General features: G+C 37.9%; 1 protein-coding gene across 1 annotated transcript in view; it reads left to right on the plus strand.

Annotated features, from left to right (window-relative positions):
- The window catches only part of Pka-C1 (Protein kinase, cAMP-dependent, catalytic subunit 1), a 36680-nt gene extending 13925 nt beyond the window's left edge, over positions 1 to 22755 (plus strand). Inside the window, exons 2-3 of the mRNA XM_065233068.1 lie at positions 7333 to 7367; positions 22311 to 22755. The gene's annotated coding sequence lies outside the window, so the exon portion shown is untranslated. The remainder of the gene's footprint in view (positions 1 to 7332; positions 7368 to 22310) is intronic.
- Positions 22756 to 25716: the final 2961 nt, after the last annotated feature.

The following is a 25716-nucleotide window of genomic DNA, read 5'->3' on the forward strand; positions in this document are numbered from 1 at the left end:
AACGCACAGGTAGCCGAAGTTTTCCCAACTCGATGTAGTGAGGAAGGGCTGAACCAGAAAAGGTCACTCGAAACGAGTCTGTGGGGGTAAAGCTCTTTTTACCCTCGCTGAAAGATACTGAGTTCAGCTTCTGGACTTCCAGTATCTCAACCGTGGGAAGCAAGGGGTTTTTGAAACGGCCAACCGCTTGCTTCGCCAAGATCTCGGGGGTCAGACTCGCTTCGGTGACCACACCTTCGATCTCCACATTACGAGCTGGGATGTACACTCTATACTCGAGTGTAAAGAGCTGGGAGGCAGCAATCTCGTTAGCTTGTTTCAGGTTAGAGACGACAACGCGAAGTTTATTGTACCTCACCTTCGAGATTTCGGTCACGGCCAAGAACCGCTTCGTCAGATCATTAGTAATTTGCATTACATTCAAAGGTTTCTTTTTGGGCTGAAAGTAAACAACCCATGGGCCAGTCGAGTCTTCTGGGTAGGCTCGCGATCGGGGGCTTATCTGTCCCTGCCCATTACCAGACTGAGATGACGAACCAGGGATGACATCATCTGATTTCTGGGATGACAGACGTTTTCGACCCTTCTTGCTATCGCGTGGCAAAGTGGTTTCATCTTCCGACAAAACGTCCATTTCGTCTTCCGACAAAATGTCCATTTTGCCGTACTAGTGGGAGCGAAAAACGCTCTACCACTGCAACGATAATCAAAATTACTCGGACACAATACACGAGAAAAAAAAAATACAAACACAGAAACACAAACTTAAAATTTAACTGATGGGAGAAAGAAAGAAACAAGAACAAAAACTTATCTGATAATCCTATACTACTACCACCGAGCGTTTACACAGCAGCAGCGGAGCGACGCGCAGCTTTGATGATCTTCGATCCGCGTGTGCGGGCGGTCTTCGTTGGTGTGTGCTTGTATGAAGCTCGGCACTCAGCTGAACACACGAGATGGATGAGCGGTTTGAATGTGGAGGCAGATGCTGACACTCGATGACGATGATCCGTGTGCACAGGTATGCGTGACCACGCACCGATGGTGCGCAAAATGGTTGGCGAATTGGCAATCGCAAAAACAATTTTCCTTCCGATGATGCCGAAAACACACTTTCTTCTCAGAAAAAAACTCACTTTTTGATAAATTTATCGGGAATTATGCCAGGAATCACTAAGCGAGAAAAAACTTATTATTTACGTCAGATAATAGCGAGAAAACTTCCAAATTAACGGAGCGCGAAACAAGTCGACCGTTCTTCTTGCTAGGACGCAGTGAGATCAGATATTTTATTGTTTTTGATATATAATGGTCATTCATGTCGGTTTGTCGGTGTTTATAGTACCGTTGCAATTACAATTCAAACGAAAAATATTGATTACAATTTTTGATGGATCGAATTTATATCCGCCAGACTATAATTATATACCTAAATATCACAACAAGACGACGGAGAGACCTTATCCGATTTGCATGAAACTTTGCAAAATTGTTTGTTTCATACATTCACATTTTTGCTAAAAGTTGGCCACTTTGAGCCTTGTGATTTTTTTTTTTAAATCATACACTCTTAGATTTTTTGCCAAGGTGGGCACAACTGAGCAGCCCGGCATTTTACTTTGCTGGATGTAAGTGAAAAACTTGCCGAGATTCAGCAGAATTTATGTTTGTTAGCTGAGATCTCGGCAAAATTCCCGTTTTCCGCTTGCCGCTGAATCTCAGCAAGTTTTTAACTGAGATCCAGCAAAATAAAATGCCGAGCCCATCAGTGGTACCCATATCGGCAGAAAAAAAAATCTAAGTGTGTAGGAAGTATTGAGATTGACGTAGAAATTTAATTTAATAATTATAATTAATGAATTTCGAATGAAAAGTATAAATCAGTGCCAACATTTCAAAGGGGCGTAATTGCATTTGTAAACAATGGCTTTAGCCGTTGATTTATCACGAATAAAAGCTCACTCATGAAAATTAATGTCACCAACAGGTTTTCTTCTATACCAGCTAGCATTGTTAATTTGAAGGGATGAGCTTTTATTTGCGAGATATCAACGGCTAAAGCCATGGTTTGGAAGAAAAAAATTTAACGCCCCTTCGAAATGTTGAAACTGAAATCATGCCTACATCATCATAAATTTAATTCTCTGTTCCTTCGTTCAAATCCGAAACCATTTCCAAAACAGGAACTGTACCCGGAGCTGCTAGTAGTTTTTCGCTATCCCATGTCACAATTAAAACTAATTGTAATATAATAAATCAGTTGAAAATCGACTTTAATCTAAACGACAATTCTATTACTTACGCTACATAATCTGGAGTGTATCGTAATGCCACAAACGAAGTGACAGACGGAGCGGCTCGAAAACTTTGGTGACTAACCTGCTATTTCAATTTTTCAGTGTACCACATGGCAACACCACTACTACTGGATTGTACCACATGGCAACACTACTACTAGATTGAACTAGCATTTTCACCAAATGTAGTAGAATGTTTTGGTTCTATCTCTTTCACTCTACTCAAAACTGAAATGCATAAAAAAATGACAAAATGATACGCACTCTTTGCACACTGTCAAAGAATCATTGTACACAAAATCAACTTTGTTCAAATCAAAACAAAAAAAACTAACCCATCTGGTGGATGATGGCACAAGCTTCCAAGAAAATTCTATTACAGTGAACCACATTATTTAAATGGATTTCTTCGCCAGTTAGTCGTTTGTCACTTCGTTTGTGGTAATGCTTTGATCGAGAGGAAGCCGACAAAATTGAACCCACTTTTCTATGATTACGCTGTATTTGGGAAACCTTTAGAAACTGACATTTTGTAACGTTTTATTCGGTTTATTTTTACTGAAGGATGCCGTTCAATTCAATGGCATTTTTCAAATAACACTAGTTTACAAATAGAAGTAAAAAAAAAATAATGAACTTCAACGTTTGACCTATCACCTTTTCGTGGTACGTTACGGGATGTAAGATCTACCATCGATTTCTAGTCTTGACTACTTCAAACTTTCCAATTTTGACTGAAAAATGGGGCGCGCCTATCAGAACTTACAAACACTGGTATAGTCATTGTTCAACTGTTTACAGCCAAAAAGGCAAAATAACGTGCCTATGGTTACTTGGGCTGAATCCAAAAATGTATGAAGAGCTTTGAGTGGGTTGGTTTATTTCCTTTTAAATTCCGTTATAATTGCTTATCTTTTGACAGATACGCGTATTTCGTCTACTACTTGCAGACTTCACAGTGCCAAGTACTCAACACCACTGTGTTGAGTACTTGGCACTGATGAAGTCTGCAAGTAGTAGACGAAATACGCGTATCTGTCAAAAGATAAGCAATTATAACGGAATTTAAAGGAAATAAACCAACCCACTCAAAGCTCTTCATAAAGGGATTCCGTTAAGAGGTTCGACAAATTTAAAGGATTAACCAAAAATGTAGCAAAAAAAAAGGATAGTTTTCTAGATACAGTTGGTTTTTCAAAATACAAATATCTCCAGCTGTAATAAAGCTATATCAATTATTTTAACGCCAAATAGAAAGGGAGAAAATTTTCTTTCGATCAACTAGACATCATTTTTCAGTTAGATTAGTGGTAACTTCGTTTGTGGGTAAGACCAATGATTTTTTTTTTGGGTATCAATCTGGAGCTGCGTGACAGCTTAATTTTCAAGACTTGACCCATTTGAATAAATTTTGCTTCTATCTTTGACAATACAGCAGAAGGACTAGCCTATGTTGGCCGCTTGCACGCTGGATTCCGTATGTATTGTTTCAAGATAGTTATAGAAAAAAATGCAGTGACGTGTGCGCGTAGATACATCCGCTTAGTAAACCGATTGAATAAGTAAATCCGTTTCGAACGAAATATCTAAATTATGTAAGTTACGAAAACTGCGCAAATTCCGAAAGCCGTGCGAGACAACCGAAGCAAGAAAAAAGGCTTATTATCATTTAGAGAGTGCCACCAAAATAAATGTGATAGCCTATGATGGCAAGTTGATTAATTTTGGTTTCCTCCCTAAATATTCTACTTATTTTACTGTTGAGCTTTGTTTCAATTTAGTTATTTTACCGCACGTATCAATCATTTCAAGATTTCGCGACCGTACCGAACAAATTCTATACTACAGAAGTTAAAAAAAAAACTTTTGGTGAGCTCCACCGCATTGCGAATCACTTCTGCGTAAGCTCCGTAGACGTAGACGCGTTGATTCCGACAGCCGCGAAAAGTTAAACATGCATCAATACCACATAAGGAAAGATCGATTTTACGTATGGTTTAGTTCATAGATTAACATTGACTGCTGTTTACAAATGTAAGTACTTGAACACTAAGAAATAAGTTAACTCAAATGCTTTAACCGCATATATAAGAGATTTCGCGTATTGAGAGAATTATATAGTAATCGAGTACAACAAACTCAGGGGAATACAATACCTCCAAAAGTTTAAAAGTTATTAATTGTCACATACCTCTACTTTTACTTCATTTTCATTTTCATTTTCATTTTCAAGCACAGAAGGGGTTCATAGGGCCAAGTCACCAGCGAAAAATCGCTGTCCATACTGCACCAGGGTAGAGGTATAGATTTGGCATCACAGAATAATAACCACAGGGGTCAAATAAATCCTGTTTACGATACCGGATAGTAAGGAAAGCTGTTGAACATAGGGGCTATCCCAGAGTAACAGCAATAATAGTGAAAGTTAGGAAAATAAGCAGGTAGAGATGGTTGATTTGCAATGGCTATCGACTCTGTTATATGGCCTACCGTATCAGATTCAAATTTAATGTCGTTTAATATTGCGCTTATTACTTTTATCTTTATTCTTAGCAATCTCCTTTCATACTTGTTTGTTTTAAAGTGAACTGGATGAAATTATTGTTTTATCAAAATTATGTTAAAGTTAACTATGCTTTCAATTGTCAACAGTTTAGTTTCATTTTATGATGTACAATGGGGGTCAGGGGCCATGTCACCGATGTGAATATTCACACCATCCATAATACACTAGGGAAGGGGAGAGGAGTGAGCAACACAGCATCTTTACCCAGGGGGGTTAAAAAAGTTCTGCGAGGTACACTTATGGTGAACCAGCGGCTCAGGGATTGTAGAAAGGAAAAGGGTTGGGTAGGTTTAAAATGCAGAATTAGATGCCGTCACGATTGAATGCGCATGTTTAAACAACGTTGATCCAGGTACCTATCATATAAATTTGCATATAATCTAGTTATGATTATTGTCAATAATACTTACATTTCGATAAAGATGGTGCTGCCTACTTTACCTGTTATGTGATATATATCATCACAGAGTCCAACCTTGAATCGCAGACCAGGTCCACTAACAAAACACTCGTTCCGAGAAGGAGTTTATGGTCTTCTTCTTTTTCTTCAGGTTCGCTCACCACCCGGAATGAAGGCTCGGTGCGGTTAGTAATATCAAACAGTGTTACATGCAAACGAAAAAACGAAAAAGAGATACAACCAGTAAAGTAATAGTTTCATCTGAATACCCAACTAACCATATCTCAGTGACATTGTACCACTCTGAACCCACACCTAAAGCTATTTTGTGATTATATGGTTACTTTGGTATTCAGATGAAATGTTGTGCAAGTACCAGAAGTTCAACAACGCCCAACTATGGACAGCTCAATGTTAATACCATTTACTCTTTGAATCAGCTTACACCAACATGATAATCTACTAAGAAACATCTAAGAATGTATAGAGATAAAGTTCAAAAATACAGTTTTAACTGATGGTACTTTATAAACGTCAAACTGTCCAATATTGGACCCTGCCAACACACGGCGCCTGCACGGCAATGTGGGCCGTCAGAATGGTTCATCGGTTGCGAAGTGAAGTGCTTCTTAAACTGAAGCGAAACATTTCTCAATGTTTCAACGTTATCCTAACGTAAACTTAATATTATCACCCATATGCCTGTCGAGCCCGAAACCCATCCACCACACAAAATCAAATAAAAATGCTTCTGTATGGCAAATACGTCCAGACATAAACGAGAATATGGGTGTATATCTTCACTGTAACAACTACGGGTAATCAGCGAAAATACTTGCATTTTACTCAGGCACTTTTGAGCAAACTGCAATCACTCTCTCATACTCGAAATGTGCCACGACCAAATTGGCACAACGACGCCCTATACGCTCTCTGACCAAAGCGCAGGGTGTCACATACCTCTACTTTTACTTATTTCCTAAACTATTCCTCTCCTTGTTAATGCTGTTTGTTATTGGTCTACTTGCGTTTTCTTATTGAAGTTCAAGACTAAATAGGAAGATTTATTCTACAACTTTAAAGGTTAGTTGCCTCCCTAAGCGGACCCCCCGCATCCTAATTCTTTTGCTAATCTACCTAATGTTATTAGACTTTCTGAAGTTTCTTATTTAAGTTCATTTGATGATTATGATATCTCATTAGTCTAATTGAATAAATTATTAAAAGCTCTAATTCACCTAATCAAGCATAACCCATGCTTTATTAAGTACCTGCACTTGTTTTTTTTTTCATTATTCAGCCATGTTGGATTTTTGTATGGGACAGCGACCGAGTTTGCTTACAATTTGCTCTAAAACCGCACTTTACCCATCCGCGACCTCCTCGCCTATATAGTGACAAAGCTGTATCACCATTTATATACCCACCATGATCGCGCCTAAATTTACACAAAATTACGTTTGAATTTACACCAAATTAACTATGCTACACAGAAAAAAATTATATTACATTATTACGCAACCAGCGGAATGACCTCTATGTAGCTGTTTGGATGTAATATTCATCCATTGTAACAACTTTTTCTAGGTATATATCGCAGAAATTTATTTAATTTTTTAAACGGTGAGCTGTATTCATAGTCTGGCGGATAGAATCTCGGGAGCTGAAAAATAGCGGAACCAATCGAGCAAATCACGACCAACAACCGAAAAGAGCACATCAGCTATTGCTAACAAAACTTTGGAAACCCTTTTCTCGTGACTCAAGGCTCGCCACGCAAACTAACACCTCCTTTGGGTTGAGGAAAGTTTCCCCTATCCGATGATACTGGTAATTTGCGTTCGATTGGCGAGGAAAGAATAATCAACGTTTTGTTTATAAAAGTAGATAGTACCTTTTCAATTGTTGGTCTAAAATATATTGAATTCTATCCGACAGACTGATGAAGAGAACCAATCAAAGCAGATAGGGCCGTTTGAAATGTTCATCTAGATTTGTTTGCACAAGTTGTAAATCTATTAAAGTAGGAATATTATAATATTTTTTTTAATATATTTTACTTACAGATCATACGAAACGTACTGGATACTTGCTGAAACAGGTAAAGTCATTGAATTTTAGCATTCAACTTACGTAAATAGTCGAGCAGCTTTGACACGACCTTCTGTAAAGAAAATGATGTACACGCTATTTCAAAACTACCCAAATATGGGTACAATCCACCCAGATCGGTCAAAACTGAACCTACATAAAAATTGGTAAACTGTGTTGGGAGTAAAAAGTTGACAAATGAACAACATTGATATGAATCCGATCGACGTTGTTCATTTGTCAACTTGTCACTCCCACCATAGTTTACCCATTTTTGGGTAGATTCAGTTTTGACCGATCTGGGTGGATTGTACCCTAATTTGGGTAGTTTTGAAATAGAGTGTATATATAGTGGCGTCACCACTAAACAGAAGCGCGCTAGTCACACGGAGATGAAAACTACCCAAAATTAAGTGCTTTTTCCCGGGTTTAGTCCAATAACCCAAATTTAAGTTAATCGCATATAGGGTAGGTGTACCACCGACAAACCGACATGAATGACCATACAAAGTACCATAAAATTTCTGATCAAATCACACAACTGACATCTGCCACCGTGTTCGCGAAAAATGTGTATCCTAGCCACAAACACGCATACAAAATGTATGAGTTGGTTCGTGTCTGATCTATTCCGGGCAAATGATTTTTATCTAGATAACAAATTTCTATGGTTTTGACAGATGGGATCGCTGCACATTTGTATCCGCCGTTATGGATTCTCGATCAAGAGCTAAGTTTAAGTTTCATGTCGTTTTGTCGGTGGGTGTACCAGTTATGGCCATACGTTCCTATTATGGTGTGTTCCAGTTATGGAATTCCCATAGGCCATAATTGGAAGACACCATAATAGTAACGTATAGCCATAACTGGTACATCTACCCTAGTAGCACAAACGAAGTGACAGACGGAGCGGCTCGAAAACTTTGGTGACGCACCTGCTATTGCAATTTTTCAGTGTACCACATGGCAACACCACTACTACTGGATTGTACCACATGGCAACACTACTAATGGATTGTATCACATGGCAACACTAAATGTACTAGAATGTTTTTGTTCTATCTCTTTCACTCTAATCTAAACTGAAATGCATAAAAAAATGACAAAATGATACACTCTTTGCACACTGTCAAAGATCATATTGCACACAAAATCAACTATGTTCAAATCAAAACAAAAATACTAGCCCATCTGGTGGCTGATGGCACAAGCTTCTAAGAAAATTCTATTACAGCGAACCTCATTAATTTAATTGATTTCTTCGCCAGTTAGTCGTCTGTCACTTCGTTCGTGCTAGTAGTTTCCATTTAAAACCAGCAAAAAAATTACTTTTGCTTAAGTATATTCTACCCAACATTAAGTTTAATTCACGTAAATTTGAGAATATGCAATTTACTCCAAAGGAAATCATTGGGTTGAACCACAAACGAAGTGACAGACGGAGCGGCTCGAAAACTTTGGTAACTAACCTGCTATTGCAATTTTTCAGTGTACCACATGGCAACACCACTACTACTGGATTGTACCACATGGCAACACTACTATTAGATTGAACTAGCATTTTCACCAAATGTACTAGAATGTTTTGGTTCTATCTCATTCACTCTACTCAAAACTGAAATGCATAAAAAAATGACAAAATGATACGCACTCTTTGCACACTGTCAAAGAATCATTGTACACAAAATCAACTTTGTTCAAATCAAACCAAAAAAACTAACCCATCTGGTGGATGATGGCACAAGCTTCCAAGAAAATTCTATTACAGTGAACCACATTATTTTAATGGATTTCTTCGCCAGTTAGTCGTCTGTAACTTCGTTTGTGGTTGAACTATACCGTTGGGTCGAATCTCTCGTTCCTTTTTTGACAACAATAACGAGTGCAAGTGAGAGGGTCAACTCAAAATCAAGTAAAAAGAACTTAAATTTTGGGTAGTATTTTTTCTCCGTGCAGATTAGCGACTTCCAACGTCATTAGCGATATTGGTGTAAATCACATTTCCAATGGAAAATAGGGGGAGGTTGTTCATTGAAACTTCCGGTCCGCTTCGTAGCATAGTGCTTGCTAAGAGGTGCCAGGTGATAACCCACTGATTACCTGACGATCGGCCAAATTTGGAAGACGTCTGCATTGAATTGTCTCACATTGTAATATTCCGCCCACTATATCACAATCAATTGCGAGTAGCTGAGCGGAATGGAGACAAGGAAAGCATTTGGTACAGGACCAAGTCTCTCCCGGCTGGCGCCAAAACAATGAATCTGGATGCAACTGGATCAAGTTGTCATGGGGCACGAAATGATCCTGTTGCATGGCTTGGAGCTGTTGCAATCGAGGAAGGGGGTTGGTGCTAATGTTTGATTTGTTTTTGTATAATTTCAGGTGTTAAGGTGGCTCGCTGCCTCTGGATAGTTTGACGGTGGTTCAGCAAGAATAATATTGAGACATAAGGGAATGCAACAAACGTGTCAAATTAACTGCATTGGTAACGAAAACACAGAGGAGCGTACACCTGATGTCACACACCAAGCTGATGGTAATAAGGTCGGTGATAATATGACATTTATATAAAAGCGGACATCAAATCAGATTGGTGAACGCACCAAAATTCGAAACTTCGATTAAAACGTGGAATCTGTGCAGCACCAATGGAGAACACCCAAAAGCTGCAGGTCTCATCAACCGCTGCCTGCGGTATATATCTTGTGGCTGGTGGCCTCACAAATAGATCTCAGATGTAAATGTCATCAGAAACCGATAGCAATAGAAACGAAGTCTGCAGGCAAGCGTTTGATTATGAATTAAAGCCGCCAGAACATCGCAGCAAATGTAAATACTAAGGCGGCGGAGCGTCAACAAGTAAATTAAGCAAGTCGATAGGAATTTGACTTGGGCCCAGGTCAAGCAGCTGCCCAGAATGGAAGTCTTTCACGTTGGCCCTGTGCACCTCTGGATGTTCCCAGGTATTTTAGTACGACGACGATGGACGTTGTCCCTTGGAACGGAATGAAAGCGCACAAACTTGATGTTGCACAACAAGCCAACGTGTTTTTTTCTTTCAGGAAAACAACAACATCCTCTATCTATCTTCTTTATTCTTTTAATCTCTTACTATCCCCTAATCGGACGCTAGTGGGACCAAAAAGCCTGCTAGTGAAAGGAAAGTCGTTATGCTATACGGTCTAGCATAGGCCACGACTAAATTTCCGTAGGTTCATGCCTGGCTTAAGTGCAGATCGGTAGGCAGTAGCCTGCCAGGGTGTGAACTGAGCAATAACAATAACAATAACAAATCTCATTTCCAATGGAAAATATCCATTAGAATTTCACATAACTTTCATGTGATCTCATAATTGGGATTCGCACCAGAAAATCACATGAACCTTATGCGTCAAATGAAGTTTATGTGATTTATCACATAGAATTCATGTGATCATATGAATATTACGTGAATTTCAGATAAAAATAATTATTTTTGTTGTTGGATAAATATCATGTGCGTTCTCAATGGAAACTACATGAAAACTTTTTTCAGTGTAGGAAGACCAGTGATCTACACTGAAAAAAGTTTTCACTTAGTTTCTATTAGGCCACCGACAAACCGACATGATACTTAATTCTGACTTATGCCCGAAAATTGTAAACGGCCGATTTAAATGTGCAGTGATCCAAACTATCAAAACCTACTAACGAACTATCTAGAATAAAACTAATTTGTCCAGAATAGATCAGACACGAACCAATTCATAACTTTTGCATGCGGGTTCATGGATAAGCTAAATATTTCCAGCGAATATGGAGCCAGATGTCAGTAGTGTGCACACCTAGTTTTTCTACCGAGCTCGGCTGTGCAAATCTCGACAAAAATAAGTTTCACTGAGATCTCAGCAAAAGTGACATTTGATTGCTGAGTCTTGGATAATGCTTAGCTGAATCTCAGCAAACTTATGAATTTGTTTTTTTTTTCCTTCGGTTTGTTTTTTTTTTCCGTCGATCTTGTTTTCCGTGCTGAGCACCAATGCTACCGTTTTTAACATTTTTTTTGCCGAGATTTACACAGCCGAGCTCGGTAGAAAAAACTAAGTGTGTGCTTTGTCTTCTTTTTTTTTTTTAACTCTTTATTTGTTCCAAATTCAAAATAAATTACATTTCATTTTTAACCTAGGTGCTCCAGTTACTACAGTAACTTACCAGCCTTAATTGTTATGATATATATCTAAGTGTTTTTACATTGTTCCTGTCTTGGCAATTCAGTATTTTAACCAGGTTTTTTAAACCTGCATGTCAGTATAACAATTGATAGCTTAAAACTAAATAACTAAAACTAAATCTTATCTAAGTATAAAGGGAATTAATCGTTGCAATTGAGGATTGTAACGATTTTTGCCGGAAATTATTAATTATTTTGTTGGACATTTGTGCTAAAGTCTCAACATTCGAAATTCTATGTACTTCGGTAGTACTGTACCAGGGAGGCAACTTCAAAATCATTTTCAGAATTTTGTTCTGAATCAAAGGATTTTTTCCTGGTAGTGCAACAACTAGACCATATTGGCACAGCGTAAAGCATGGCCGGTCTAAAAACTTGTTTAAATATTAGAAGTTTATTCGTCAGGCAAAGTTTGGATTTCCTGTTTATAAGAGGATACAAACATTTAATATATTTGTTACATTTGGCTTGAATGCCCTCAATGTGATCTTTAAAAGTTAATTTTTGGTCAAGAACTAATCCAAGATATTTCACTTGGTTTGACCAGGAAATTGGAACTCCGTTCATAGTGACTATGTGACTACTACTAGGTTTCAAAAAGGAAGCCCTGGGCTTATGTGGAAATATTATAAGTTGAGTTTTGGAAGCGTTGGGAGAAATCTTCCATTTTTGTAAATAAGAAGAGAAAATATCTAAACTTTTCTGCAGTCTGCTGCAAATAACACGAAGACTTCTTCCTTTAGCGGAAATGCCTGTGTCATCAGCGAACGAAGATTTGTGGCAACCCTGAGGCAAATCAGGGAGGTCCGAAGTGAAAATGTTATACAATATAGGCCCAAGAATGCTACCCTGAGGAACTCCTGCTCTAACAGGTAGTCGATTAGATTTGGAATTTTGATAATTTACCTGCAGAGTTTTGTCAGTTAAATAATTTTAAACTAATTTCATAATGTAAAGTGGAAAATTAAACTTTTTCAATTTAGCAATCAAACCTTCATGCCAAACACTGTCGAATGCTTTTTCTATGTCTAGAAGAGCAACTCCAGTTGAGTGGCCTTCAGATTTGTTTGAACGAATTAAATTGGTAACTCTTAAGAGTTGATGAGTAGTTGAATGCCGATGGCGAAATCCAAACTGCTCATCTGCAAAAATTGAGTTCGTATTGATGTGAAGCATCATTCTATTTAAAATTATCTTTTCAAAAAGTTTACTTATTGAAGAAAGCAAACTTATTGGACGGTAGCTAGAATCTTCAGCTGGATTTTTATCCGGCTTCAAAATTAGAACAACATTTGCATTTTTCCATTTATCAGGAAAGTATGCCATCGCTTAAATAATTTTACCAAGAAAGACAAGGTACTCTTTGGGAGTTTTTTGATGAGGATATAGAAAATTCCATCATCACCTGGAGCTTTCATATTTTGAAACTTTTTAGTTATAGACCTTACTTCGTCCAAATCAGTCCCCCAGGAATCATCAAAAATATTTTCCCGAGAGAAAATATTCCGAAAATCCCGAGCAACCTGATTCTCAATAGGACTAGTAAGACCCAAACTGAAATTATGGGAACTCTCGAATTGCTTAGCAAGTTTCTGAGCTTTTTCCAAATTTGTGATCAAAATTTTACCACCTTCTTTTTGTTTGAAAATCCACGCTTCACGTACAACAAGTTCAGTGTTGTGATTGAAGTCGATTTCGATACGTATAAATGTTTGTTATGCGCGAAAAAAGTAAATGTAGGGTTTGATCGGTGCTCGATAGTTCCCGCGATTAATGTGTTGAGATGCTTCAAATGTGGAGAATTTGGGCACAAGAGCATGGATTGCAAAAATTGTGATAGATGCTCTAGGTGCAGCCAACAACACAAAACGTCGGAGTGTACGTCAACTGTATTGAAATGTATTAATTGTTTGAAAACGAATAAAGAACGAAAAATGAACTTGGACGTCAACCATGCCGCATTTAGCTCGGAATGTTTGCTTTATAAAAGACTTTTTGATCAGAAGAAAAGCAGCTTGCGTTTCAATAAATAGCAGCCAAGTTCCAGGAATGTGAATCAATTCGATTTTTTATACTTGAATATTGCGGGGTTGTCAACAAACTACGTAGCATTACGTCAGATTGTTGAGGAAAAACGTCCTCTTTTAGTTTTCTTATCTGAAACTCATATTGTAGAAACTGAAGCTTTTGATCAGTATAGTATTCCGGGATATATTGTTGCTGCTTGTTTATCACATTCTAGACACACTGGCGGTGTTGCTATTTATGTCAAAGAATCAGTTCAATTCAACCTTCGTACCAACGAAGTTATTGATGGCAACTGGTTCTTGGGCATTACAGTTGTACGTGGCATGAAGATGGGTAATTATGGTGTTTTGTATCATTCTCCCAGTTCTAGTGACCAGCGTTTTGTTGAAGTTTTAGAGAACTGGTTTGAGACATTCCTTGATTCTAGTAAATTAAATATATTGGCTGGTGATTTTAATATTAATTGGCGTGATAACCATAATTCGAATCATTTGAAGCGTTTAGCTGAGTTTTTTAATTTAAAGCAAACGGTAAATGAGTATACGCGTATTTCCAGGCACAGTAGAACTTTAATTGACCACGTTTATTCCAATTTTGATTCCATTTGTTCAGTTACGGATACTGATTTGAAAATAACCGATCATGAGACTTTAGTGATTAATGTCTTAGACCATGTTAACGATAACGATAATTTTGTAAAATTGAAGTGCTGGAGGAAATATTCGAAGCAAGCTGTTTCGAATCTTGTTGAGAGAAGCCTGGATTTTCCATTCGCGGCCGGTAACTTAGATGAATCTACAGCTGTTCTTAATAACGCTTTGAAAACGTGTACCAATCAACTAGTTGAGCAAAAGTTTGTTTCTTTGAAAAACTCGAACAGCTGGTACAATTTGGATCTTTTGCGTCTTAAACGGAAAAGGGACAAATTGTACAAAAAGTTTTGTAGATCTAATAATGACAATCATTGGACTAGGTACACAATCGCGCGTAATAAGTATTCACAATCGATAAAGAAAACTCGTTGTGAATATGTTCAAAGGAAGATTGATCAGCATCAAAACAACAGCAAAGAGTTATGGAAAATTTTGAAATCTTTATTAAAACCTAGTAATTGCAAACCGCGGTCCATAACTTTTAATGGCACATTAGAACAGTCAGAACAAGTAATTGCAGCTAAGTTTAATGATTATTTCGTAGATAGCGTTTCATTGATTAATCAATCTATTGAATTGGTCGATGAACCTGACGAAATAAAACAGCCAGTTAATAGTAGTTGTAGATTTGAAGTTTTTCACCCAATCACATTAGATGAACTTAGAGTTATTTGTTTTTCATTAGGAAAATCGGCTGGAGTAGATAATGTTAATGCTAGAGTTATTCAAGATTGCTTTCATGTCATTGGCCACATCTTGCTGGACCTTATTAATGAATCATTACAAACTGGACATGTGCCACAAATTTGGAAGGAATCCTTAGTGATTCCTATTCAAAAAGTTGCTGGAACGATTAAAGCCGAAGAGTTTCGTCCCATCAACATGTTGCACACATTAGAGAAAATTTTAGAACTTGTTGTTAAAGGCCAGCTGTTGGAGTATTTAAATAGTAATAGTTTGTTGATACCAGAACAATCGGGATATCGGGAAGGTCATTCTTGTGAAACCGCGTTGAATTTGGTATTAGCGAAGTGGAAAAATAACTTGGAGTGTAAAGATACGATTGTTGCTGTTTTTTTGGATCTTAAACGCGCTTTTGAAACAATTTCTAGGCCCTTATTGTTAAGATCAATCAAGCGCTTTGGAATTACGAGTACTGCATATAAATGGTTTGAAAGCTATTTGTCTGACAGAACTCAACGGACTGTTTTTAATGATTCTGTTTCCAGTCCCGTGGGGAATAACCTTGGAGTGCCCCAGGGAAGTGTATTAGGGCCCCTGTTATTTATTATGTATATTAATGACTTGCGACGTGTTTTACGATTTTGCGACATTAATCTTTTTGCAGATGATACTGTGTTATTCATTGCAGCTAAGGATTTAGATGATGCCGTTTTACACTTGAATGAAGATTTGCGTTCTCTAAGTAGATGGTTGAAGTATAAGCAGTTAAAATTGAATACAAGTAAAACTAAATTTATGGTAATTTCGCGGAATCGAGTAAATGAGAACGTCTCTGTTGTAATTGATGATGAGACTATTGATCGCGTTCGGGAGATTAAATATCTTGGCGTGATTATTGATGACACACTTAAGTTCAACTCTCACATTGACAATGTCATCAAGAAAATTGCCAAGAAGTATGGAATTCTATGTCGACTGAAAAACGATTTAACTATTGCCAGTAAAATACAGCTATACAAATCAATCATCTCTCCTCATCTTGACTTTTGCCCTTCCATTTTATTTCTGGCCAATGCAACACAAATATCGAGATTACAGCGCTTGCAGAATAAAATAATGCGTTTGATTTTGAGATGTAATAGATTCACTTCCTCAACTTTGATGTTAGACGCCTTACAATGGTTGTCGGTGAAGCAAAGAATTGTATATTTGACTATGGTGTTCATTTTTAAAGTAGTTAACGGTTTGCTGCCTCGATATTTGTGTGATCGAATTGAAAGAGGAAGTGACTTTCATAGATATAATACTAGAAACGCAGTTGAAATAAGAACACCACATTTCTTGACTTGTGCTTCACAAAATTCATTATATTATAAAGGAATAAATGTTTTCAATTCGATGCCTAGACATATCAAACGTTCAGCAACACTTACAGAATTTAAAAGACACTGCATTTCACACGTTAAAACTGTCTTTTGAACAGTTATCCAGTGATTTTTTTTATGAATTGACAAATTATGTATCTTGACGAAGTTATCTCTAACGGATTATTTTATATGGATAGCTGTCATAACGACTTTTTAATAATTATTGTAGCACTGCAAAAACTATTTCTGTTCGCCACGAGGGTGATGATGGATTTTTAATATATGATTTTATAGTAGATTAATTAAAAAAAAAAAGTAGTCTACAAAGGTCTGAGCCTCGCGCGCGTATTACGGATATAGAGGACTGAATTTAACATTTGATAAAAAAAAAAAAATGCAATTTTGAAGCTTATTTGGAAGATACTTTGAGTTAGTAGTAAGTTTTCTGGCAAATGTTGGGGGTTCGTGAGCATTCCTGACATTGCTGAAAATTATGATAGCATCAGATTGCGGGGTTACTAGTGTAATAGGATGCTTTGTTGATTGTTCATTAACTCTTGATTGCTTGTAATACTTATGAATATTTTAGGTGGACAAAAAGGCGAACTAAGAGATGGACGCCTGAGCTTTTCCACATTTATATCGCTGTGAAGCAACTGTAAACTTTAGAGGGAATCTATATCTGTAACTGAAACCAGTTCGATTTTGTTTGCCAACCTGGTTAAAATGTCATATTCAATTATCTTAAAGATAAATCGTCCAGCTCAAACCTTTGTAGGGGTAAGAGGTGGGACCATCATCATCATCATCAAGCGCTGGAATAGGCTTTTGAGGTTTTTTTCAAAAATTTTGTGAGTTTCCAAAAGGGTTTGGAACTCGGGTCTAATTTAGAAACATTATTTTCAAAAGTTTTGTTCCTCAGGGCAGAGAATTGCTTTTTAATTTGTTTTTGCAAATCCCGCCAGATAACTTTCATGGCAGGATCGCGTGTTCTTTGAAATTGTCTCCTACGGACATTTTTAAGACGGATCAAGAGCTGAAGATCATCGTCTATTATAATTGAATTGAATTTAACCTCGCATTTTGGTACTGAGGCAGCTCTTGCTTCAACTATAGAAGTAGTCAGAGATTCAAGAGCATAATTAATTTCATCTTTGGTGTGCAAAGGAATGTTTGGATCGAAGTTATATTCCATAAATGTTCGATATTGCTCCCAATCAGCCCTATGGTAATTGAAAGTAAAGCTGTTGGGATTAGAAATTATTTCTTGGGATATTTCAAAAGTTACTGGAAGGTGATCAGAACCGAAGTCAGCATGGGTAACCAATTGGCTACAAAGTTGACATGAATCAGTTAAGACCAAATCAATAGTTGAGGGATTTCTTGCAGAAGAAAAGCATGTTGGGCTGTTTGGATATTGAATAGTGTAATAACCTGCAGAACAATCATCAAACAGAATATTACCATTGGAATTGCTTTGAGCATTATTCCATGAGCGGTGTTTTGCATTAAAATCACCAATAATGAAGAATTTAGACCTATGACGGGTAAGTTTCTGGAGGTCACCCTTGAGAAAATTCTTTTGCTGGCCTACGCATTGGAATGGCAAATAGGCAGATATAAACGTAAGTTGTCCAAATTTTGTTTCAACAGAAACTCCCAAAGTTTCAAAAACTTTGGTTTCAAATGAAGAAAGAATTTTATGCTTGATTCGTCTATGAATAATGATGGCAACGCCACCACAGGGTGCATCAAGACGATCATTTCTATAAATCATGTAATTTGCGTCCTTTTTAACCTTATGGTCAGGTATAAGGAACGTTTCAGTTATAACGGCAATATGCACGTTATGAACTCTCAAAAAATTAAATAGCTCGTCTTCATTATCTTTAAGAGATCGAGCATTCCAATTTAAAATGTTTAATGCTTTAAAATCCATTACTGAATTTTAAAGTCATGACAATATTATTAGCAAATTTTACTCCAGTTTGAATAGCATCAAACATGGAGTTAGATTTAAGCATATCAGAAATCATGTCAATTAATGAATTCTGTAAAAATTCCATTTTAGGGGCAGTAATGCTTCCTAAGTCAAAATTGTCAAAATTTCCGTTAGAACGTTGGTTAGTATTTTGATTTCTACCCGGTGCAATAGCAGCATAGGTAGCTCCATTAACTCGCTGAACATTGTTAGCAGCGAGGGGAGTAGGTACAGATGAAACATTTGAAGCAGGGGTGATATTTGTACCTACGGGTACGAATGTAGAATTTGTTCCTCGCTGACCGTTGAGGAATTTGTACCTGGTCGGAAACGTGGAGCGTTTCCTACCTGTTGGTTAGAACGAGATTGTAGGATCGCTTTGCGAGTCTTACATTCCCAAAAATTGGATTTGTGGTTCTCACCACAATTTGAACATTTAAATTTCTTAGGATCTTCCTTCACAGGACAGTCGTCCTTTGCGTGAGAGGAATCACCACAATTCATGCATTTAGCTGGCATGTAGCAATTTTTAGTTCCGTGACCCCATCCCTGGCACTTACGGCACTGAGTGAGGTTTTGGAAATTTCCTCCAGTCTTCCTGAAGTGTTCCCACTTCACTCGGACATGGAGCATAAGGCTAGCTTTTTCTAAGGCCTTAAGGTTGTTCAGTTCACTAGACTTGAAGTGAACTAAATAAAAATCATTAGAAATCCCGTTGCGCGAATCGCCAGGACGGGATTTCATTTTCATTTTGATTACTTGGAGTGGCAAAACTCCAAGTAATTTTGCCAGTTCATCTTTGATCTGATCCAGGGATTCACCACTGAGCAGTCCTTTCATGACAACCTTGAACACACGTTCAGTTTTGGTGTCGTAAGTAAAAAATTTGTGCTTCTTCTCAGTAAGATACTTGAGAAGACATTTAAATCCGTCCAAGGTTTCAGCCAATACACGGCATTCACCCCGACGTCCAATTTGTAGTGAAAACTTAACTTTCACGAAATTAAAAAGTTCCATGCGAAGAGCATGGAAATCGGTAGTGGTTATCACAATAGGGGAAATCTTTTCCTTCTTGGCATTAAGCCGGGAAAGTTTACTAGAATTTTTCTTGGATGATGGATCATTCTCATCATCCGTGAGCAAATCAAATTGATTACTCAAATTAATTTCTTCAGAAGGAGGGTCAAGAGTTTGCCCCTTTCTTTTGCGTTTAGGCGCCATGGCGGCAGTAATTTTTTTTTATCCAAATTGACTTCCAAGCAGATTACTATAAGAATCTGAAGGATCGAAGAGGAATTTTCCAAATCGATATCCAAGAAGGATTACCTCGGGTAGGGTCCAAACAAGGATCGAAGAGGAATAAGAGGAGTTGAACAAGGTAGAAAATTTTTACAGGTTGAGCACTGAAAAGTGCTGTTTAAATTTGTTGTAGCTTTAGGTAGTAGTAACACTTCCTTAAGCAAAAAGCAAATAGATCCGCACGGCAAGAGAGCACGATGCGGACTGGTGCTTTGTCTTCTTTTTTTTTCCTTTATTTAACGTCGGTCTCTGTTCCGCAATGTAGTGCCAATTCCGACGGACATCGATTGCCATCCATTGATGGCAATCGAATGTGCAGGAAGGCAGCTTCCACACCTGCGTAGGATATCGCACCCATTCAAACTACATGGGCCGGGACCAACGGCTTTACTTGCCCTTCCGAAGGAAGACATGACCAGAGATTTTTATACCTCAGAAAAATCCCACCGACCTCGGCTGGGATTGAACCCAGACCCATTGGGGTGAGAAAGCAGTCCCGCTTACCACTACACCACCGGCGCCGGCTAGTGTGTGCTTTGGTCAGAAATTTTATTGTTTTTGCTATGGTCATTCATGTCGGTTTGTCGGTGGTTAGGCCCTTATGATTCTGAAAGCTAGATATTACAATTCGTACAGTAAATTTGAAGAGTTTTCTGGATTTAACTACTGCAGTTGGTTGAGGAGAATTCCCAGAGTGTTATGGAGAAAAATTGAAGGGGAATACCATATATAATGGTAGGCCTCGCTTAGCTCAGTCCGTAAAGGCACAGCTATAAAGCAAGACCATGCTGGACGCGGCAGGGTTCGCTTCCCGATCTGATATAGGAATTTTATGGGTTGGAAAATTTCTCAAGGGACGTAAACTCCCAGTGGAGACGTAATAAAGCCAAAGAAGAAGACCACATAGCCCTGAGAGGATAAGGAAACTACGGGATGATTCTAAGGAAATTCTTGAGAAACGTATCAAGGCAACTCCGACAAAAATTAAAAGGTCCCGGACACAGAAAAAAAATCCAGATCAAGGAGTTAGAAAACTCAAGACAAAACACAAGAATTCTGTGACTTTAAAATTTTATTTTCCTGCACGTTTGTATATAGAATACCTGCAAGCTGTGGCTATGTGGCATATGTTCCTATTATGAGTGATGATTTAAGAAACATATCGTAAGGAGCTATCAATATACCACGTGGATAGTTTAGTAAAGGAAGGGAGATTGGCGAGTGTCCATGGTTCACACATTTTGACGTAGGACTACGTCTTTAATTTCTATACTGGGGGTATACTTTGTGAAAACCGAAAATGGAACATGAAACAAAATTATGAAAGATTTTGAACATTAATAACTCAGCTGCCCCTGAACCAATTTCAATATTTTTTTCACCAATCGATCAGCAATATTTCTACGCAATGCTTCCGACTGATGATTTTCAACAAGAAACTACTGAAAAAGTTGTAATGTGAAGCATTGTCCAATGTACAAATAAAAAGTGATAATTTTATCACTGTTTTCATGAAATAAACGTTCTTCCCAAACCCAGTCGTCATAATCGAGTACCACTTGGTTGCACATCATTCTGCTTTAACCTGAAAAGATATAAAAGAGTGCTGCTGTCTAGCCTCAACTCATTTTCGCTTCGGACGGCGTGGTGAGCAGGCAGCAGAAGCAGCAATAGCAGCAGTAGAAAGGTGGTGGCAGGATAGGTAGTCCACTCTTCTACCTAACAAGCCACAAGGTCGTGACAAAGGAGGAAAAGGTCTTGGTACAGGAGGCGCCAAGCGTCATGGAAAGGTTCTTCGTGATAACCGCCATCCATCGTCTGGCTCGCCGTGGCGGTGTCAAACGTATCTCCGGTCTGATCCACGAGAAAACACGAGGTGTGCTGAAGGAGTTCCTGGAAAATGTGATCCGTGATGATGTCACCTACACTGAACATGTCAAACGGAAGCGGCCATGGATGTCGTCTATGCTTTGAAGCGACAGACGTTTCTCTGTACGGTTTCGGAGGTTAAATCATCACCACCTTTGGCAACAAAACGGCCCTTTTCAGGCCAACAAGTTGTAATCTTGTAACCAAACTTGGAAGCAGGAATGCAAGTGATTTTGATCGATTCTCTTCATCAACTTTCTCTTTGAAAAAAAAATACTACAAATTTGGTACGCCTACAAATCAAAAACGGAAGAGTTAAGGTAATAGATGATCAATCAATTAAAAGAACTAAATGCTCTTCACATTTGTTCCGTCCACTAGCGGTCCTAAGTCAAGCTTCCGTTCGTGCCCCTAGGCACAGACCCTTCTAATTTTGTTTTTCCTGAATTTGTGGACAACCTCTGAAACAGGGACGCCATGCGCCATAATAGGAAAGTAAACATTTATAGTCAGTAGGGGGAAGCAGTCCATAATGCACCGCTGTCCCACATCCATCCAGCGTAGAAATAGAAATGCTAGTTAAAGTACTGAACTAGCAATTATGCTCGTCAAAGTCAAGAAGTCAAGTCGAATAGCTATGTAAAACCACTCAGGGCCATTTTACCCAAGGGTATATTATGAACTGTCTTTTCATATTTATTGTTTTATCTGTTCCACAGCATCAATTTTGATTCAATTATCCTTTGGCGCATGTCCAGAGGCTCGACCATCAAAGCCAAATAAACTCGTAACTAATAGAAAGAAACAAATACTCTACTTATTGTACAATGTTCCATAATTCATTTTTTTTTATTCGCAGGAATATCTGATGTCAACTCGGCACGACTGCTGATAACAGTGGCTTCTCAAGCTTTTTTTATAATGGAGAGTTTAGGTATCTACAACATACAACTAACTCGATTATCATGTCGGATTACATAACGCAAAATACAACTGAAAACATGTTATAACATTACACAATTATAATAAGTAACGTTGCATGATTCTTCAACAGCAGTATAATACATAACTATGAAGCAAACAATAGTTCTATAGACAAAAACGTTTAAATTAATGGATTTTATATACATTACTATAAATAGCAATGTAGGCTTCCTTATTTTATTTATTGTATAAAAATAATGAGAGCGTTGTCGGGTCAGTGAAGAGTTTGATTCGAATAGTACTATGTGCTGTTCTGTTAATAATTATTGTTAGTTGTATATACTTTCCTTACAATAAATCTCTGCTGATAACAAACTAAAGTGGTGTTATTTAAGTAATATTGAAAGAAATAATGTAGCTTATCATCATTGGGGTTGCATTGAACCTGGTGGTATTCACAAACAAATAAATCTACACGAAACGAAAATCAATTATATTATTCATGTGTTTCACTAATAAATTTTTGCCAAAACATCAGCCTTATACATTCCATAAGACAAACCGCAGGTTCTATAAGAATGCATAAAAGGTATGTGTGACCGCTTATACATTTCATTTGACACATGATCTTCATTAACTTTTTGCAAGGCGTCTGATTAGTTGACTTATACATTTTATGAATAATCAGCAATAGATATTTGCCAAAAGGTATAAGGATATTTCTATCCGTGAGATAGAGCTGGAATTAGGGCCTAAAACAGCTTTTGTAAACAATGACTTCACTAGATGATTTCTGGGTTCAAGGCTCGCCCACACAAACCAACATCCTTATCGGGTAGGGAAAGACTTCCCCTATCCGATGGTTAGGCTGGTCTGTGTGGACGTGCCTTGAATTATTAGAAATCATCGATAGAAGTAATTCAGTGTCAACATTTCAAAGGGGCGTAATAAAAGCTTAATCATGAAGATTAATAACACCAGCAGGTAGATGCATGTTTCCTTTAACAGCTAGCATTATTAATTTGAAGGGATGGGCTTTTATTTGCGAGAAATCGATAGCTCAAGCCATTGTTTACAAGAGCAATTACGCCTCTTTGAAATGTTGACACTGAATTGTTTACAAAAGCTGTTACGCCCTAATTCCAGTTCTATCTAGAAATGTACTAACACTCATGTTGTGCCGTGTTCCATCGAGGACCCGTAAAGTATGTATAATGAAACCTGTTTTAAAAGTAATATATGGTAAGGCGAGAGTAAGGTGGGCAAGATGGATCATCTACCTGATTTATTTATATTTCTCATTGTCAACATCAACAAGCTTAATGCAGCCCCAATTCTGATTTGAAAAAGCAAAACGTCAGTTGGGTTGCATTGACAGGGATAACCATAAAAGAGAGCTTAACGACGTGTTCGGGGTATCATCCAAACCATTTGTGGGATAGTTTACCCATCCGGGATACAGTTAGTTTATGGTATTTGTTTATTAGGGATCTGATTGTTTTTTTTCTAGCGAACGGTGGCAGCAATACACCGAAAATAGTTTTCACGTACTTTGTATACTGCACGGAGATGAAAAACTACTCAAAATTAAGTACTTTTCCCTCAATTCCGGGGTTGAGCCCAATAACCCAAATTTGAGTAAATCGCATATAGTAGTTTCCATTTAACATCAGCAAAAAAAAATTACCTACTTTTAAGTATATTCTACCCAAAATTAAGTTTAATTCACGTAAATTTGAGAATATGCATTTTACTGAGCTTGCTTGAGCTTGAGCTTGAGCTTGATTGACCGCCCACGGTTGCTACTCTGTTATTGCCAGATCAGCTGTAATTACACAGAGAACCAATAGACGATGCTTGGGACTAGCAATCATCCTCAATGTGTAAAAACTGGTGATCCTAAATTAGGCAATACCAGCGCCGGCCGCACCCGAACACAGGTCAAGAAAGGAATGGGAAGGATTGTGTTGACATGACACTCGCTTTGATGGAAGCCGAGAACACCTCTGCACTTCCACGAGGAATCACTGGGATGTTGGATAAGAGGGTTGGGTTTGCAGCAGGGTTCGATTTGGTAAACGATAAGCTGAATTGATGTCCTAACGATCATATAATGCGAAGGAGCTTGGGACTAAACCCACGGTCTTCTGCTCAGTAAGCAAAAACGTTTGCCACTAGGCAGACGAGCACCTTTTCAATCACCGAGTTGCTGTTATTACACAGAAAAAAAAGTTGTTGAATATTACATCCAAACTGCTGCAACCAGGTCAATCCATCGGTTGTGTAATATAACGTTGTACGATGTACATCGATTTTGCGAACAAAATTACATCCATTGATGTAATATTGTATCTGCTTTTTGCTATTACATCATAATTTCATACATCAGCTTGAATTACATTGATCGATATTACATTTTTTTTTTGCTGTGTACCATGTAGTCATATTAACAAATAAAACGATTGACGAATCTTGAATGTGGATGGGCCTGAGATTAGACTCATGATGTTCTGCTCAGTAAGCAAAAACGGTTGCTCTAAGGCCACCGAGCCCCTCATATCACATAATACCGTTGCTCAAATGTTTGTATCCATTCAAACCCGGAACCAACGACAACAACGAGTTTCGCAAAATACACGATACACAAGCGATTTTACCATAAATCTCTTTGATATGTAAGGACCTGGGACCGCGTTTTTCTGCTCAGTAAGCAGGCCACTGTAACCGACGATCTTTCAAATCCGAAAACTAAAAACTACGAAAAAGTACTTAGGCCTTCATTAAGTTCCACTTTCACGCGACGTACAATGTTTCAATTTGCTCTTTACGTATTGTTCAGGCTAGGCCCTTTTCAAAAGTTACGCGAGAAATACGCACAATCATCGCCTACCTCGCAAAACTGGTTCCAAACGACAACAAAGGCATAAGCAACGATGGATTGTTGAACTTTGCTGGCTCCGGTGGTGTAATGCACAGCAAAAAAAAATGTAATATCGATCAACGTAATTCAAGCTGATGTATGAAATAATGATGTAATTGTAATTTTGTAATTTATCAGCACACACCCTGGTCGACCACTGTAAACCAATCTGCCGTTCCGCGTTATCGGTTTTTGTTTCTGGATCTCTAGTTGCCTCTGTGATATACTTACTTGCGGCATACTATTTTGGGAGTGTATATGAGCGTGTACCATGTACGGTAGCTCATCTCTCATCGTGATGGTGGGACATAGTAAACAAATTAGAGAGAAAACAAGGAGGTATTAGTATTAGTTATATGTAAATAAACAAAACAAAAGAAGAGAAGAGGAAAGAAGGGCAGGAAAATAAAAAGGGGATAAA

The sequence above is a fragment of the Ochlerotatus camptorhynchus genome, unplaced genomic scaffold (assembly GCF_037179485.1).
Source record: "Ochlerotatus camptorhynchus isolate MF236.1 unplaced genomic scaffold, CSIRO-AGI_Acam_v1.1 ptg000388l, whole genome shotgun sequence".
Classification (NCBI taxonomy): Eukaryota; Metazoa; Arthropoda; class Insecta; order Diptera; family Culicidae; genus Ochlerotatus; species Ochlerotatus camptorhynchus.